This window comes from Pelophylax lessonae (assembly GCF_965119305.1).
Source record: "Pelophylax lessonae genome assembly, chromosome: 3".
NCBI classification, from domain to species: Eukaryota; Metazoa; Chordata; class Amphibia; order Anura; family Ranidae; genus Pelophylax; species Pelophylax lessonae.
In genome coordinates this window covers 169,548,440-169,563,363 of record NC_138770.1, presented here as the reverse complement: position 1 = coordinate 169,563,363, position 14,924 = coordinate 169,548,440, and the positions used below count along the sequence as shown (strand labels likewise).

Here is a 14,924-nt window from a genome sequence, read left to right as displayed (position 1 = left end):
TTCCTGACTACAACTTGCACTTTAAAAGCACTATGTGATCAGTGATTTATGTTGTCATGGATCCATAAATACAACAATAAATTGCCTGTTGACTGGCAAAAGCAGAATAAATGTCGGTATTTTTTCGCTATTATCATCACAAACACTATCATGAGCTATTTAACAATACCATGAGCTTTTCCACAATATCGCAATAAATATCGTACCGTGAGGTCAATATCGAAATTGTATCGTACCGTGAGATTTTGATATCGTTACATCCCTATGTGACAGTGTCTCTGGCTTCTGAAACTTTATATACAGTATATTCTCCCTTTAACTTAATTTTTTTTTAGAATAAACTCCTTTCTTTCGCGGTGGCTGTATTTACACATTTATATTAATGTTAAACAAATGCTAGACAATGCTGATGGCCAGTAGCCAATATGTCAAAAATAATAAAGACTACATCCATCGTCACATAACATTAACAAGTGCTTTCATTGGGTTATTTTGATGTTCTTGGTGGCAAATAGCTTAAAGCTCACCACACACATTACAAACTGGTTGTACTATTTCCTTTAAATCTACCAATAATTATGTAGTACATAATATCATATATCATAGTTTTGGCAAATCTAAAGTTGAATGTAGGGATAATTTGTAATGTGTATGGTGACCCCTAAATGAGAACCTTCTAAACTATCTATGAATGTATCATGGCCCAAAATAACATGACATACCTAGTATACTTAAAGTGTACAGTATGCAAACCCTATATTTATTTCTCAGTATGTTTGGCATTATTCCTCACCATATACAGTTGGCGATCATTTTTTGGCAGATCATTTTTTGTTACAGCTGGCAGATAATGTTTTGTGAATCTGTTGTAAAGTATCGTACCTAGGAATTCTGCCAGTAACAGCACCTTCCTGTTATACACTGACAACTTTAAACCACTGCCCTCCAATTAGCAGCAGCATTGTCAGCTTGGCTGCCTATCAAGTATGTAGGCTGCAGTACAAAATTAGAAGCGAGTAGACTATGATGAAAATGTTTCTCCTCCACAGATACTGTGCAGTAAGTCAAGAGGGAGTGGTCCAACACTAGGAATTGTAAACACCTCCATCCCTATTAGTTGCGAAAAAGAAGAAAAATAGCCCTAGCGGGACTTTGTATGAGGTGGATGCAATAGTCACTGGGAGTAAAAGAGTAGGTTTTATTCTCAAATTAAATTATATAATAAATATATGTACATGACCACAAACATAGTAACAATTGATATAGGGCATGTTGAATATAGTAGCAAAATGACAGCATGGTAGCATATTTAAACATAATAAAAGCATATCAACATCAATATTGCATGACGATAAATATTCTGTATTGGAAACTCTACGCGTTTCGTGGGTCCTTACGCCCACTCATCAGGAGTATACGAATAGATCTGTCTGAAAGTAATCAAAAGAGATGTCAGTGTCCGCTATATCTTATGTTGGCCAGTAAATGTGGAGTTTCAAAAGGTGTGTCTGTCCCAAATGGGGAAACTGCACTTACTTCTGGCTGCATCAGACTGGTGAACGCTACCATAAAGTGGGGGTAAATTCGTCTGATCCGGGAGCTGAAGGGGCAAAGATATGCCGCAGTTAAGCGGAGAGTCAGGCTAGGAAACACGTGTAGTGAAAGAGTGGATCAGAGTGGGTGACATGACACTGGCTGAGAACACACAAATAAATGAGTATATCATTATATCATAAGTATATCAGTATATCATAAGTATATCAGTAAATCATAAGTATATCAGTATATCATAATGTACAGGTATATACTGTATCCCAAGGTAATACCACAAAGGAAAGAGTATTTATGTATGAAAGTGTGTTCCAGCAAGACCAGTGTCAGAATCATGAAGAAGAGAAAGCAAACAAAAAAGGGAAAAAAGGAGAGAAGGAAACTAAAAACCCAAGAGAAAGTGCTGGTCTCTGTGCATCTGATGAACCGAAAAAATAGCAGAAGTGCTGTGTCACAAAAGATAGAGTGAAGAAGGTGAGTGGGCTAGTCTGGTTAAAAAGCATCAATGGATTGAGACATGTTTGGAGTTGCACAGGGATAATAATGATGCAAAGTAACAATGTTATGGAAATGAATTCAAATTGAAACAAATAAAGAAACCATGAGTCCCCGTTCACACTGGGGCGACCCGTGAGGCGACCTGGTCGCCTCACAGGTCGCCGTAGGTCGCCTTCCATAGGGAAGCTGCGGACCCGTTCTAATAGGAGCGACACAAGTTGCTCCGACTTAGAAAAAGGGTCCGGAGCTTCTTTGGGGCGACCCGGAGCGACCGTCATAGACTTCAATGTTATGAAGTCCGTGGCGGCCGCTCCGAGGTCACGGCGCGCTGCTTGCACCGCGACCTCGGAGGTTGCCCCGGGAAGTCGGATCGCCCCAGTGTGAACGGGGCCTGAGGGTATTGACATCATTGAGTAGTGCCTGTGCTTAGGCAAAAGTAACCAGAAAGAGTGAAAGTAACAGAGGGGAGTGAAAAATCAGTGAGTGAGAATGTCCCTGAGTCGGGAGCTCCAGACAGGGCAAGAGAACATGGAGTGGAAGGGACAAAGAGTGCCATGACCAAAGATGTGTCCAAGGGAAGAGAAGAAGAAAGAAGAATAGTGAGGAAGGCAAGAAGCATGAAATAGTGGGATGTGAAGAGAGGTTGTTTCTCACCTGACTGTCCGCACAGGCTGCATGCAGATCCCGTCCCTAACGCCATGTGAGCGGTAGGACAGACACAAACCATGGGCTCGTGTTAGTCAACATGGAAAGAGCCAGCAGAGGCTGGCAACCATGACCGCGGATTTGAAAACAACGCCAACACGTGCAAACGCCGCAGTAGCAGTGGTACACGTGATCAGCAGGAACATGACGCCGATATATAGGTGGCTCCTCCCGTGGGAGGGGAGGAGACAGCAAGGGAGAGCGATCTCCCTATAATATATCGCAGCTCCCGGAGCAGATCCAAACCCACCACTAGAGGGAGCGCATACACCAGTGAGATTGAATGTCAAATGGCATCTGCAAAAAATATGGTATGAGTTGATAGTATGAGTATTGTATATACATATAAATAAAGATAAAAATGAGACTTCTTGGATCCATACTAGAGTATTGTATGGGTCGGATTACAGCAGTGTAGGACCATAGGCGGGCAGTGGGTGTTTTCCACCCGGGGGTTAATAGTCAAGAGGGAGTGGTCCAACACTAGCAATTGTAAACACCTCCATCCCTATTAGTTGCGAAAAAGAAGAAAAATAGCCCTAGCGGGACTTTGTATGAGGTGGATGCAATAGTCACTGGGAGTAAAAGAGTAGGTTTTATTCTCAAATTAAATTATATAATAAATATATGTACATGACCACAAACATAGTAACAAGACATATAGGGCATGTTGAATATAGTAGCAAAATGACAGCATGGTAGCATATTTAAACATAATAAAAGCATATCAACATCAATATTGCATGACGATAAATATTCTGTATTGGAAACTCTACGCGTTTCGTGGGTCCTTACGCCCACTCATCAGGAGTATACCTGTAAGGACCCACGAAACGCGTAGAGTTTATACAGAATATTTATCGTCATGCAATATTGATGTTGATATGCTTTTATTATGTTTAAATATGCTACCATGCTGCCATTTTGCTACTATATTCAACATGCCCTATATGTCTTGTTACTATGTTTGTGGTCATGTACATATATTTATTATATAATTTAATTTGAGAATAAAACCTACTCTTTTACTCCCAGTGACTATTGCATCCACCTCATACAAAGTCCCGCTAGGGCTATTTTTCTTCTTTTTCGCAACTAATAGGGAGGGAGGTGTTTACAATTGCTAGTGTTGGACCACTCCCTCTTGACTATTAACCCCCGGGTGGAAGACACCCACTGCCCGCCTATGGTCCTACACTGCTGTAGTCCGACCCATACAATACTCTAGTATGGATCCAAGAAGTCTCATTTTTATCTTTATTTATATGTATATACAATACTCATACTATCAACTCATACCATATTTTTTGCAGATGCCATTTGACATTCAATCTCACTGGTGTATGCGCTCCCTCTAGTGGTGGGTTTGGATCTGCTCCGGGAGCTGCGATATATTATAGGGAGATCGCTCTCCCTTGCTGTCTCCTCCCCTCCCACGGGAGGAGCCACCTATATATCGGCGTCATGTTCCTGCTGACACTGGTCTTGCTGGAACACACTTTCATACATAAATACTCTTTCCTTTGTGGTATTACCTTGGGATACAGTATATACCTGTACATTATGATATACTGATATACTTATGATTTACTGATATACTTATGATATACTGATATACTTATGATATAATGATATACTCATTTATTTAATTGTGTGTTCTCAGCCAGTGTCATGTAACCCACTCTGATCCACTCTTTTTCACTACACATGTTTCCTAGCCTGACTCTCCGCTTAACTGCGGCATATCTTTGCCCCTTCAGCTCCCGGATCAGACGAATTTACCCCCACTTCACCAGTCTGATGCAGCCAGAAGTAAGTGCAGTTTCCCCATTTGGGACAGACACACCTTTTGAAACTCCACATTTACTGGCCAACATAAGATAGAGCGGACACTGACATCTCTTTTGATTACTTTCAGACAGATCTATTCGTATACTCCTGATGAGTGGGCGTAAGGACCCACGAAACGCGTAGAGTTTCCAATACAGAATATTTATCGTCATGCAATATTGATGTTGATATGCTTTTATTATGTTTAAATATGCTACCATGCTGTCATTTTGCTACTATTTTCAACATGCCCTATATGTCTTGTTACTATGTTTGTGGTCATGTACATATATTTATTATATAATTTAATTTGAGAATAAAACCTACTCTTTTACTCCCAGTGACTATTGCATCCACCTCATACAAAGTCCCGCTAGGGCTATTTTTCTTCTTCTTCTGTGCAGTAAGTGGGCATTGTCACCATAGGACAGGAAGTATGTTGCCAACAGGATCGCCAGATAAAAAAATAAAAGGAAAAAAAAAATGAAAAAAGACAAATTAACCACAATAAAGGTCCCATAGGCTGCACATTTTTTTTTAACAGTTTCATGGTTTAACCCCTTTTCTTGCCACCAATGTATGGCATAATTCAGTGGCTGCAAGGGGTTTTATAAATGGAAGGGGGGGAGGTTTACTAAGCTTCCAGGTCAAAGCTTAATTGAACTATCTAAATTTAGAAGCTGATTGGCTGCAATGCACAGCTGCACCAGATTCTGAGTGCTCCAGTTTTTGTAAATCCCCCCCATAGTATGTGTAGAAATCACAAGCCAAATGTAAAACCACCCGATCACTTTCATGGATCCTCGGAAATGTAATCACCCCCATCATGCTTGGCAGATGTCATCAGGTAGAGCGGAAGAAGATCAGAAAACATCCGTTGGATGGATCTCCCTTACCTAGTAAAAACCTGGAAGCAGCATGTATAATATCACTTCTACTTTCTGCTGTCACTTTCTGCTGTTGGTATAGCCGAGGAAAGTGACAGCGATCTGCACTCTATTAGCTTTAATGGAGGGCAGGTGAGACATCAGGGGTCTAATAGATGTCTCTGGATTTCTCATTACAGAGAACTTGTCACAACAACATTATATCATTATATTAGATAAAGGACTTTTGATCCACTATGTGCTATAAATAACGTTTTAGTGAAAAATGTGTTAAAAAATAGATTTACACCCAAGCACCTAAAATAAAAATGTGAGCACTCCTACCCCCTATATAAACATCCATGCATATGTAAATGTATACATTGGAGGCACCTACGTACAAAAGTACGTACAAAAATACCCTCAAATTAAAGCTGAAAGTCTGCAGTTAAAGCACATCTTGTTTGTTTCATTTCAAATTCATTGTGGTGGAGTATAGAGCCAAAAAGATTAGAATTTTGTCGATGTTCCGATATTTATGGACCTGGTTGTATGTCAGTGAACTGTGTTATTTTTTTTTGGTGGGCATCAGGTATTGTGATCTGAATTTACAATGTTGGATGACGTGATTGACAATGAATGTAGATCATGGGACTTTTTTTTCCAATTAAAGGTCTTGTCAAAAACACAAAGGGGTTGATTTACTAAAGGCAAATAGGCTGTGCACTTTGCAAAGTGCAGTTACTCCAGAGCTTAGTAAATGAGGTAGAGCTTCACTTTGCAAAGAATACCCAATTACGAGCAGGGAAAATATAAAAAAGCAGCATTTTTGCTTCCACATGATTGGATGATGAAAGTCAGCAGAGCTTCTGCTCATTTACTAAGCTCTGGAGTAACTGCTCTTGCAGGGTGCAACTGCACTTTGCAATGTGCACAGTCTGTTTGCCTTTAGTAATTCAACCCCAAAAGGTCTTATCTTTATACTTTACATTTTCACAATGTACTACTTATTCATTCACATGGGTGAAGCAATATCTGGGTGCCCCCATATTGTTAAAGGGGCTTTCATATTCTGATAAGCCCCTACCCACAACCTCCCACAATCACCAGACCAGTTTTATTCTCATCAACATGGGGACAAGGCACTTTGTTAGGAGATTTTCCCCTGGCAAGCTACAACATGGGGACAAGGCACTTTGTTAGGAGATTTTCCCCTGGCAAGCTACCCCCCCCCATGTTGGTCTGGTATGGTTTATGTGGGGGCGGGGGGGGGGGTTGCAAGCTCATCCCCTCACCTTTTCTGGATTTCCAGGCTGCATACTGAGAAAAGGTGTTCATTCTTTAAAAGGTGTGCATTCTTTAAAATCCCTACCAGACCCGAAGGGCCTAGTATGAAGTCCATGCTGTTTTTATGTTTGGGGTTCCCCATTAACATCTATATCAGACCCTCATCTAGAATAAGGTCTGGTATAGATGAAGGTAATCCCTGGCTGCTATGAACAGAATGAAGAGGCTGGGAGCTGTCATTTTTTCAACGATTCAAACACACTTTTTCTTTGGTATATCTACCTTAGCACAGTGCCCAACCCTCCATGCCATTTGTTTGACTATCCCTAGCATATTAACCCAGAAAAACATCCAGCTTCCATTAACTTTACCAAGGTTCAGATTCGACACCCGAACTGTAGTCATGTTCACTGAGCCAAACTCAGTTACACTCGGCCCATCACTAATGGTCAAGTAAGAGCAACAGGATTTTTTTCAAGCCCAACTGTTACTATATTTAATCCTCATAAATGTCATTTTGCAAAAGATGATAGGGTTAAGTCTTTTCTGTGGGCTCAATATTTTACAAACAGATATAGGCAAATAAGTTAACCATCAACTTCCTCTCCTGCTTGACCTACCACAGCAAACATTTTAAACTGTTTGCAATACTGTGACTGTACCATTTCACGTCATATGTGCAGCTGTGCGGAGACAATAACCATAAACACATAATGTAAAAGCAGATGATATCCACTCTCCTCCAGACTCAGCTTGTCATTTTGCAAACAGCTGTAAAACCTTATATGCTATTTGCTCATTGACACCCAGCATATCTCAATGTCTGCTGAAGCTGCTCTAAATTCTTTCTGCTACATTTGCTTTAAATCTGCATCTGGTCCCCATGGCCCGTCATGTCCAGCATGACTTTATGACTTAGACGGTTGGATATTGTGGGAAACCTGTACGTTACAGAAAATTTCAAGTCTGAGAACTGACAAAAGCTAATTTTATTTAAATTGATTGCAGTGCATCCGTATTGTGACATTTCTATCAGCATCTTGCATTTGATTCATTTGCAATGAACTGATTATCCAGAATGATGGGAAATATTTTTAACTGACCTATGGATTTGGGCATTAGTAGCACGTTGTATAATACATAGCATGTCTTTCATTACCACTATTCAAATCATTATTTTTCAGTGACGACTAGACTGCGTAACTAACGAGCAATAATGAGCAATTGCGATCATCACAAGTGCCTGTTATCAGACAATTTACAACTAAATGGAAAATCTCTGTTATTCATTTAGAATTGTATCCAAAGACAAAAAAGCAGCCTTCCCTATGTGTGTACCCTAAAAATCTGTACTGGCTGACGAAGAATCCGCCGTTCTGTTGACGGCCAACAAAAATTTTATAGCATGCACACCAAAATTTTTTTCTGCCGAAAAGTCGCAGTCGGTTGTCGGAAGCATCATACTAACAAGCCGACAATCGGCCGATCGGACGTTGGCTGAAAATTCACGGCCAACAATCGTTGCGTGTGTACGAGGCTTTATATGTCAATGTCCAAATAGAGAAACTGACATGGCTAGGGTGCAGTATTCACAGTGGGTATGGACACATTTTGATTTATCAATCTTTCTAGTGAGGGATCTGTGTGTGTATTGCTACCCTACGTTTGTATTCAATTTTACCGTTTCATGTTCAGACTTCAAACAACACAATCTATCATCGCTTCTACAAATCCAGCCCAAAGTTAATGACCATATGTTATTCCAACATATTGATTTTATTATGATTTACAAACTACACTGAGCAATGGCAAAAATGCTGTATAATTTACTTTTTTTTTTTTTAGATTAAGTTAATCCTTGCCCTGTTTTCCTCCTCCAACCTGGAAAGAAATGTCATTATTGTTATTATTCTAGCCTATGCAGCCTGCTTTGCTTCTAGCTGAAAATAATAACGTCAAAACTGCTTTATAGCCTCATTTGCTACACTAAATATTGAGATGACAGCAAAACCCAGAGAAAGCACATTCCAATTACAGCCTCATCCATTTTTTAAGGCTTGGTAAAAAAAAAAAAAAAAAACAGCACAGTGATTCATTCATTCATAAAAAAAACAGAGCAAGCAAGAACACACTCTGCAAGACCCATTTAAATGTAACTTATGTTAAAAATAATTGTGTGTTTAGAAATAGCATGGGTCGGACATCAGCAGTTTAATATACTATAATGTTTAACTATGATACCAAAATAAATGCAGTGTATAAATATTAAAAGCTAATTACACGTAATTTATGATAGGTGCACTACATCAATAGACCTGTTTAAAAAAGCCGTCTACATGGCAATGATGATGTACAAAGTGCAGTAACCATGGCAATCAATCACAATTTGCCTATGACCAAATCAGAACAGTAAAAACAGCATTTTTTAGGATAGGTTGGCACGGGTTACTTGTGCACTTTTCACACCATCCATTTCCTTATTAAATTAGAAAAACAAACGTCATCCAAAATATTATTTGGTCTTTGATAATTATTTGTATTCTACTTAACGGATGATTTAACGAGAGCTTAAAGTAGCACAGCTGTCTGCCCTTATATTATACAGCACTGCACAGACTGTTGGCACTATATACATCCTGTATAAAAATAATAATGTTATAATTTATAATGTCCCTTTTTTTTTTTTTTTTAACAGATTTAGATTATACAGAAAAAAATACCCCCCACACGCTGGCTGTGTATCTGCAGTGGTTAATGAAGGTAAGCTACCAGCACTGAGCCTTGAATGGGCGAGTAGCATTTCAGCACCATGGACAGCGGAGGATCAATATCAGCACCAAGGACATCGCTCATGTCGACCTCCAGCTTGGAGCTAGGTCCCTTTGGAGCTAACAGATTGTTCAATGTAGACTTGGAGAGAAATTTCTAAAGGGTCATTCATGCCAAGAATAAAAGGTTAATTGTTTAGCGCAGACATTCTTCCCATTATCTGTCCTATTGCAAAGGGTCACAGCATGCTGCCTGCCCTCACTGGAGAAGAGATTTTTTGGAAAGCATGCACTAAATCCCTACTAAACCAATGACGAAGCCTACAGCAAAGGATAATTACCTCTTATATCAGGTGTCGTTGCCTTTAGAGGTGTCCGGTGGCCTCACAAGGACGTGTTTTGATCGCAGTATAGGATAGGCATCTTCTAATGACTTTTTCTTAACGTCTTTTCTGGACCGGCGCAGTTTTTAGGAAGCCCACACTGTTTTCTCTATATGTCTACTGGGAGCTGCTGGTCTGGCTAAAGGAAAATGATGATTAGATGAAGGCAGTGAGTTCTCCCCACCTCCTACTCCCCCCTCCCTCAGCTTGTGTCTCTCTCGCTCTTCTTTCACATTGCATTTGTCAAACATACATGGGAGGAAATAGGGACGGAGGTTGCAGCTGGAAGAGGAGACTGAGACAAACCCATAAAGCTTTGTGGATGCTATCAAGGCACACTGCGCATGATCCATGGAGCTTGAGGGCATCTGGCACGCCTGCCATAAGCTGTTTGTTCCCTTATTGTCCTAATGTGCAGGGAAATGTTCTGTTTCCTTTAATTCCTCTTGTTCAGTTTTCAGTTTAACCCCTGATCACTAGTGACACATCAGATACATTCAGGAGAGCTCGTTTTTTGTAAAATGTTTTCTTTTGTGGATATTGATAGCAAAATGAGCTCCTAGTTAAACCCATGCAAATATAAACATGTGAAAATCATACCAGGAAATATTCAGAACATCCATCATAAATAAAATATAGTCCAAAAAAATTGATGCCGATATATCTTTAATAATTAATTTTTATTTTCTTTTAGGTTTATTAGTTGGTCGCAGTACATTCATTTTGTATTCTTTTGTGAATATTGTCATTTCTATATATTTAGTTTTCTGGTTACTGGTTGACTTTAAGTCTATATGTGGACAGTCATTTTCATGGTGGTTCTGAGCACACAACTCTTTTGAATTATAAAGGAACTTCAATAAAGTGTTACTCGCAGGAGACGGAAGCCGGGGCTCACAGAGGATCGGGAGGAAGCTCTGCCGCCGCACACCGCCCGCATACATCGCTGGATTCCGGTGATAAGGTAAGTAAAACCTCTACCAGGATACAGCGATCTTCCTAGCGGTACCCCGAGGGAATACCACTAGGAAGGTTAAAATGACCCTAAACAATATCCTTATTCTCCAAAAATAGCAAATAAACATACGCTATTTAATGGCCCTGTAATCTATTTTTCATTAAATTATTTCTTACTGTGTTTTTCTGCCTCCTAGCAATGTCCTCTGTGAGCTCTTGTGCATTTTTTTAACCCTCTCACCTCAGTTTGTTTGGAATGAGCCGTGCATGTTAGCTGCGGTCATGGGCACTGCTCTGTAAGTGCACTGCTTTGTAAGTGCATAGTCCTTATCCCATCTCGGGAGAAGGCAAGAGGATGTTTACATACCTACATACAGTGGTGCTTATATGTTTTAATTCATCTGCGATCTGCCTCACCTCAGGCAGGTGCAGGCGACAGGCAGCTATTCAGACATGCTCTGCTCTAATCCTGGCACAGACAGTGCCCATCCCTCACACCACGCTGTAGAAGATGGAGGGAGGAGGTGGGTGGAGCCTACATTCACTAGGTTCGGAGGAGGAAGAAGCTAAATCCTCCACCGCTTTGAATGCTGGGGCCTCGGCTTCGCTCTCCTCCTCATGCCGTCACTGGTTGCTAGGTGGCAGGCGATCCTAGTAACCAGTGAAGTAGAGGCCAGCAGTGCAACAACAAGAGGGTTTTGGCACCACTGCTGCTGAATGTAATTGAGTGTGCCACAGCTGTGGTGCCCCCGCCACCCACCCGCCAAGGATCGGCCCTGGGACCATGAAGAACAAACACAGCCACCTCTAATAGGAAGCAAGATCAAAGCAGCAAAAAAGAGGGAATCAACATATGTACTACACAGAAGGGAGGCCGTTTGATGAAGACAGGGTGGACAGTGTTGTGGTGGGACAATGTTCCATATGCATTTGGTGCAAACCCAATGCATCCATCTTGTTTTCTGTGCAATACAGCGAAGAACTTCATGCAGCTACTGCATCGTTCCCATGAAGGTCAGTCCGTGGGGGGATGGATCTGCTTTTACAGGTGAGTGGCAGCACTACATGAGGATCCTATTTAAAAATGGGAAAGTGTACACAAAGTTACACTTGTCCTTGAAAGCTGAAAAGGAAAATAGCTAAACTCATGGATTATACACTATACATACTGTATACTTATGTTCATCCAGTCCCGCAAAGCAGGCAGGCTGGCAACTTACTTTTCTCTGCTGCAGTTAGGCAGTACAGCCTGGTCACTGCTCTTCCTCCAGCTTGAAACTGGACAGTGAAGAAGCAAAGGCTGATAAACACATTACAATGCTTTCTCCTCCTGTCAGCATGTTTCTTGTTAGTATAATTGGAGACAGCAAACATAACCGACTCCTAGTTCTTCTGATCCTTCTCTTAGGGTTCTACTATATCGAGGATTACAGGAGCCTAATGCCTCATGCACACTGCAGCTGATAAACTCACCGTTTTGCGAGTTTGGGTGATTTTTACTAGCCCTTAAACTCCCCTCTGTGTTATCCTATGTGTCCACGTGTGCGTTTTTTTTTAAGTTTATCAGTCGGGGAGTTTATGGGCTGTGGTCTGAATGCTCTAAAATCGCGTTTAAGAACAATTCTTACGACCACAAAAATGCTGAACACTGAAAACGTGATTTTATCAGCGTTCAGCATTTTGTTATATTGCAGAGATGAATGTAAGCTGGTATAATTTTCCAAATAAAATGCTGATGCTCAAAAACACACATAAACATGATTAAATAACACTGGTAAAAAATAGTTTTTAAAGCAGCAGTTTCCTGCCAGCAATGTGATGTCCACAAATACTTTTTTAAACGTCATGTGTGCATGGAGCCTAATAATAATTCAGGTACTCAATCTTAGTGCTTTAAAGGATTTGTATTAAATAAATAACTGTATTGATTGGTGATTTTTCTGCCTAGAGTTCAGCTTTAAAATCAGATTCCATGTTTACTTTTACTTTAAATAGTTTGTTTGGGCCAAGCCTGACCAAATGAACTATTTCCTTTACTAATGGATGTGTCTGCTGTCAGCACTGTATAAACTGTAGCTACATACAGTATATAGCATTAAGTTCTAGCAGCAGTGGAAGACTTCCTGTCTGCTTCAAGAACAAAATTTAATCTGATTAAGCACTGCTCAGCCATTCACAAGAGGCCTTGTGTTTTATCAATGAATAAAAGGCTTCCTTTGATTGGCCAAGGTAGAGATTGTGACATCATCCGTCCACCTCTCCACTTCAGCCAATCAAAGGTAGCCCAAACAAACTATTTGGCCCAAACAAACTATTTAAAGCGGAGTTCCACCCTGGATTTGTTTTTTTTTTTTTAATACCCCCGGGACAGTCAGGGCTAGTGCATTCCACAATGGCTAGCCTCTGATCTGTCCCGGGTTGCACTTACCTGCAAGACGAAATACTTACCTTGCAAACGTCTTGTCCAGCGCTGCCATCTCAGATGTGGGCAGCTTGAAGCCAGCGCGTCCTCTTCGGCGTCTTCTTCCGCCTTCTGTGGTCCCACGATGCTCTGCGCCGGCCCCGACGTCACTTCCGGGTCGCGCGCGTCCACCCTCCACAGCTTCTGGGCATGCCCAGAAGCTGTTTAGAAGGGGATGACGCGCGCGACCCGGAACTGACGTCGGGGCCGGTGCAGGCGCAATGATTCCTGGGAGCTATGACGTCCAGCTCCCAGGAATCATTGCAGAGCCAGGAAGTGACGACGGGCCGCGGCCGAGGAAGGAGGAAGAAGGAAGTAAGGTAAGTATATTTTCTTCGCTACGAGGTAAGTAAAAAAAAAAAAATATGCGATTATCCATTTCTTTTTCAGGTGACCCGGAGCGAGAAGATGGAGGTAAGTATAAAAATAGGGTGGAACTCCACTTTAAAGTAGTAAAAATAAACATGAAGTTCAGCTTTGGAGCTCCTCTGCTGCTTTAAAACTAAACTCCAGAAAACTTGAGAATTCACAATTTCAGTGGGGCTGCCCCTGCATTGCAAGGGTTAACTGCTCATTTAGGTCTAAGGGACTTGGAAAAGTAGATTTACTTACCAGATCCTCCACTCCTCCATGCTGTAAGATTATTCCCCTCCCCTATGCTTCGACAGTCTAAGGACCTTAAGTCATCAAGACTGATGCAGGGTCCATAGCCTTGCATTGCATGTGAGGAAACAGAGGGACAATCTACCATGAGGGATGCTAAGAATCAAGTACCAGAAATTCATTTTACCATCCCCTGGACCAGTGATGGCGAACCTTGGCACCCCAGATGTTTTTGAACTTCATTTCCCATGATGCTCAACTAAACTGCAGAGTGCATGAGCATCATGGCAAATGTAGTTCCAAAACATATGGGGTGCCAAGATTCGCCACCACTGCCCTAGACTATACAAACATTTACCTTTGCAGTGCAGGCGCAGCCCCTGTCATGAATTGTACATGGTTCAAGGCAGAGTTGATGAGAGGGCTTCCCTTCTAACTTTTGTCCTGTTTCCCCTGGGGTTGATGACAGGTATAACAGGGCACATAATGTTATGGGTGCCTGTGGGAGATCCAGGCAGGGAGACCTTGTAGTAGATGCAGAACTGAAGGCAGTGCAGCAGGCAAGCTGGCAGATGCAGGATCTTAGATGCATCCTCAGGCAGGTAGAAGTTGGCAACAACCAGACAACTGACGTACAGAATCAGAAAGCAGAAGTGGAGTCAGGGCCAAGCCAAGGTCAGTATTGGGCAAGCAAAGCAGGTGACAGAACACCAGGCGGGAGGCAAGGTCATTGTACAAGTCAGAGTCAGCGACAAGGGTTCTGGAACATGTAGAGTCAACAAGTTAGGTCAGGAATGACTAAGGCCTTATAAGCCAAAACGCGTCAACTGATCTTATCAGCAGTTATGTTCTGTGGCTTTTGAATAAAGATGACGATTTTTAAGAGCAACTACGGATGTGCGGATCAACTTTCAATAACAAGCCAGGTCAGGAAACAGATATAAGCATGGGATCAGGTCAAGGAGTTGTCGACCACTCAGCAATAATCCCGAGTCCTGAAATGCTTTAACCACCT

General features: G+C 41.4%; 1 protein-coding gene across 1 annotated transcript in view; it reads right to left on the bottom strand.

Annotated features, from left to right (window-relative positions):
• The window catches only part of SLC35G2 (solute carrier family 35 member G2), a 64,463-nt gene extending 54,252 nt beyond the window's left edge, over positions 1–10,211 (bottom strand). Inside the window, exon 1 of the mRNA XM_082251771.1 lies at positions 9,847–10,211. The gene's annotated coding sequence lies outside the window, so the exon portion shown is untranslated. The remainder of the gene's footprint in view (positions 1–9,846) is intronic.
• Positions 10,212–14,924: the final 4,713 nt, after the last annotated feature.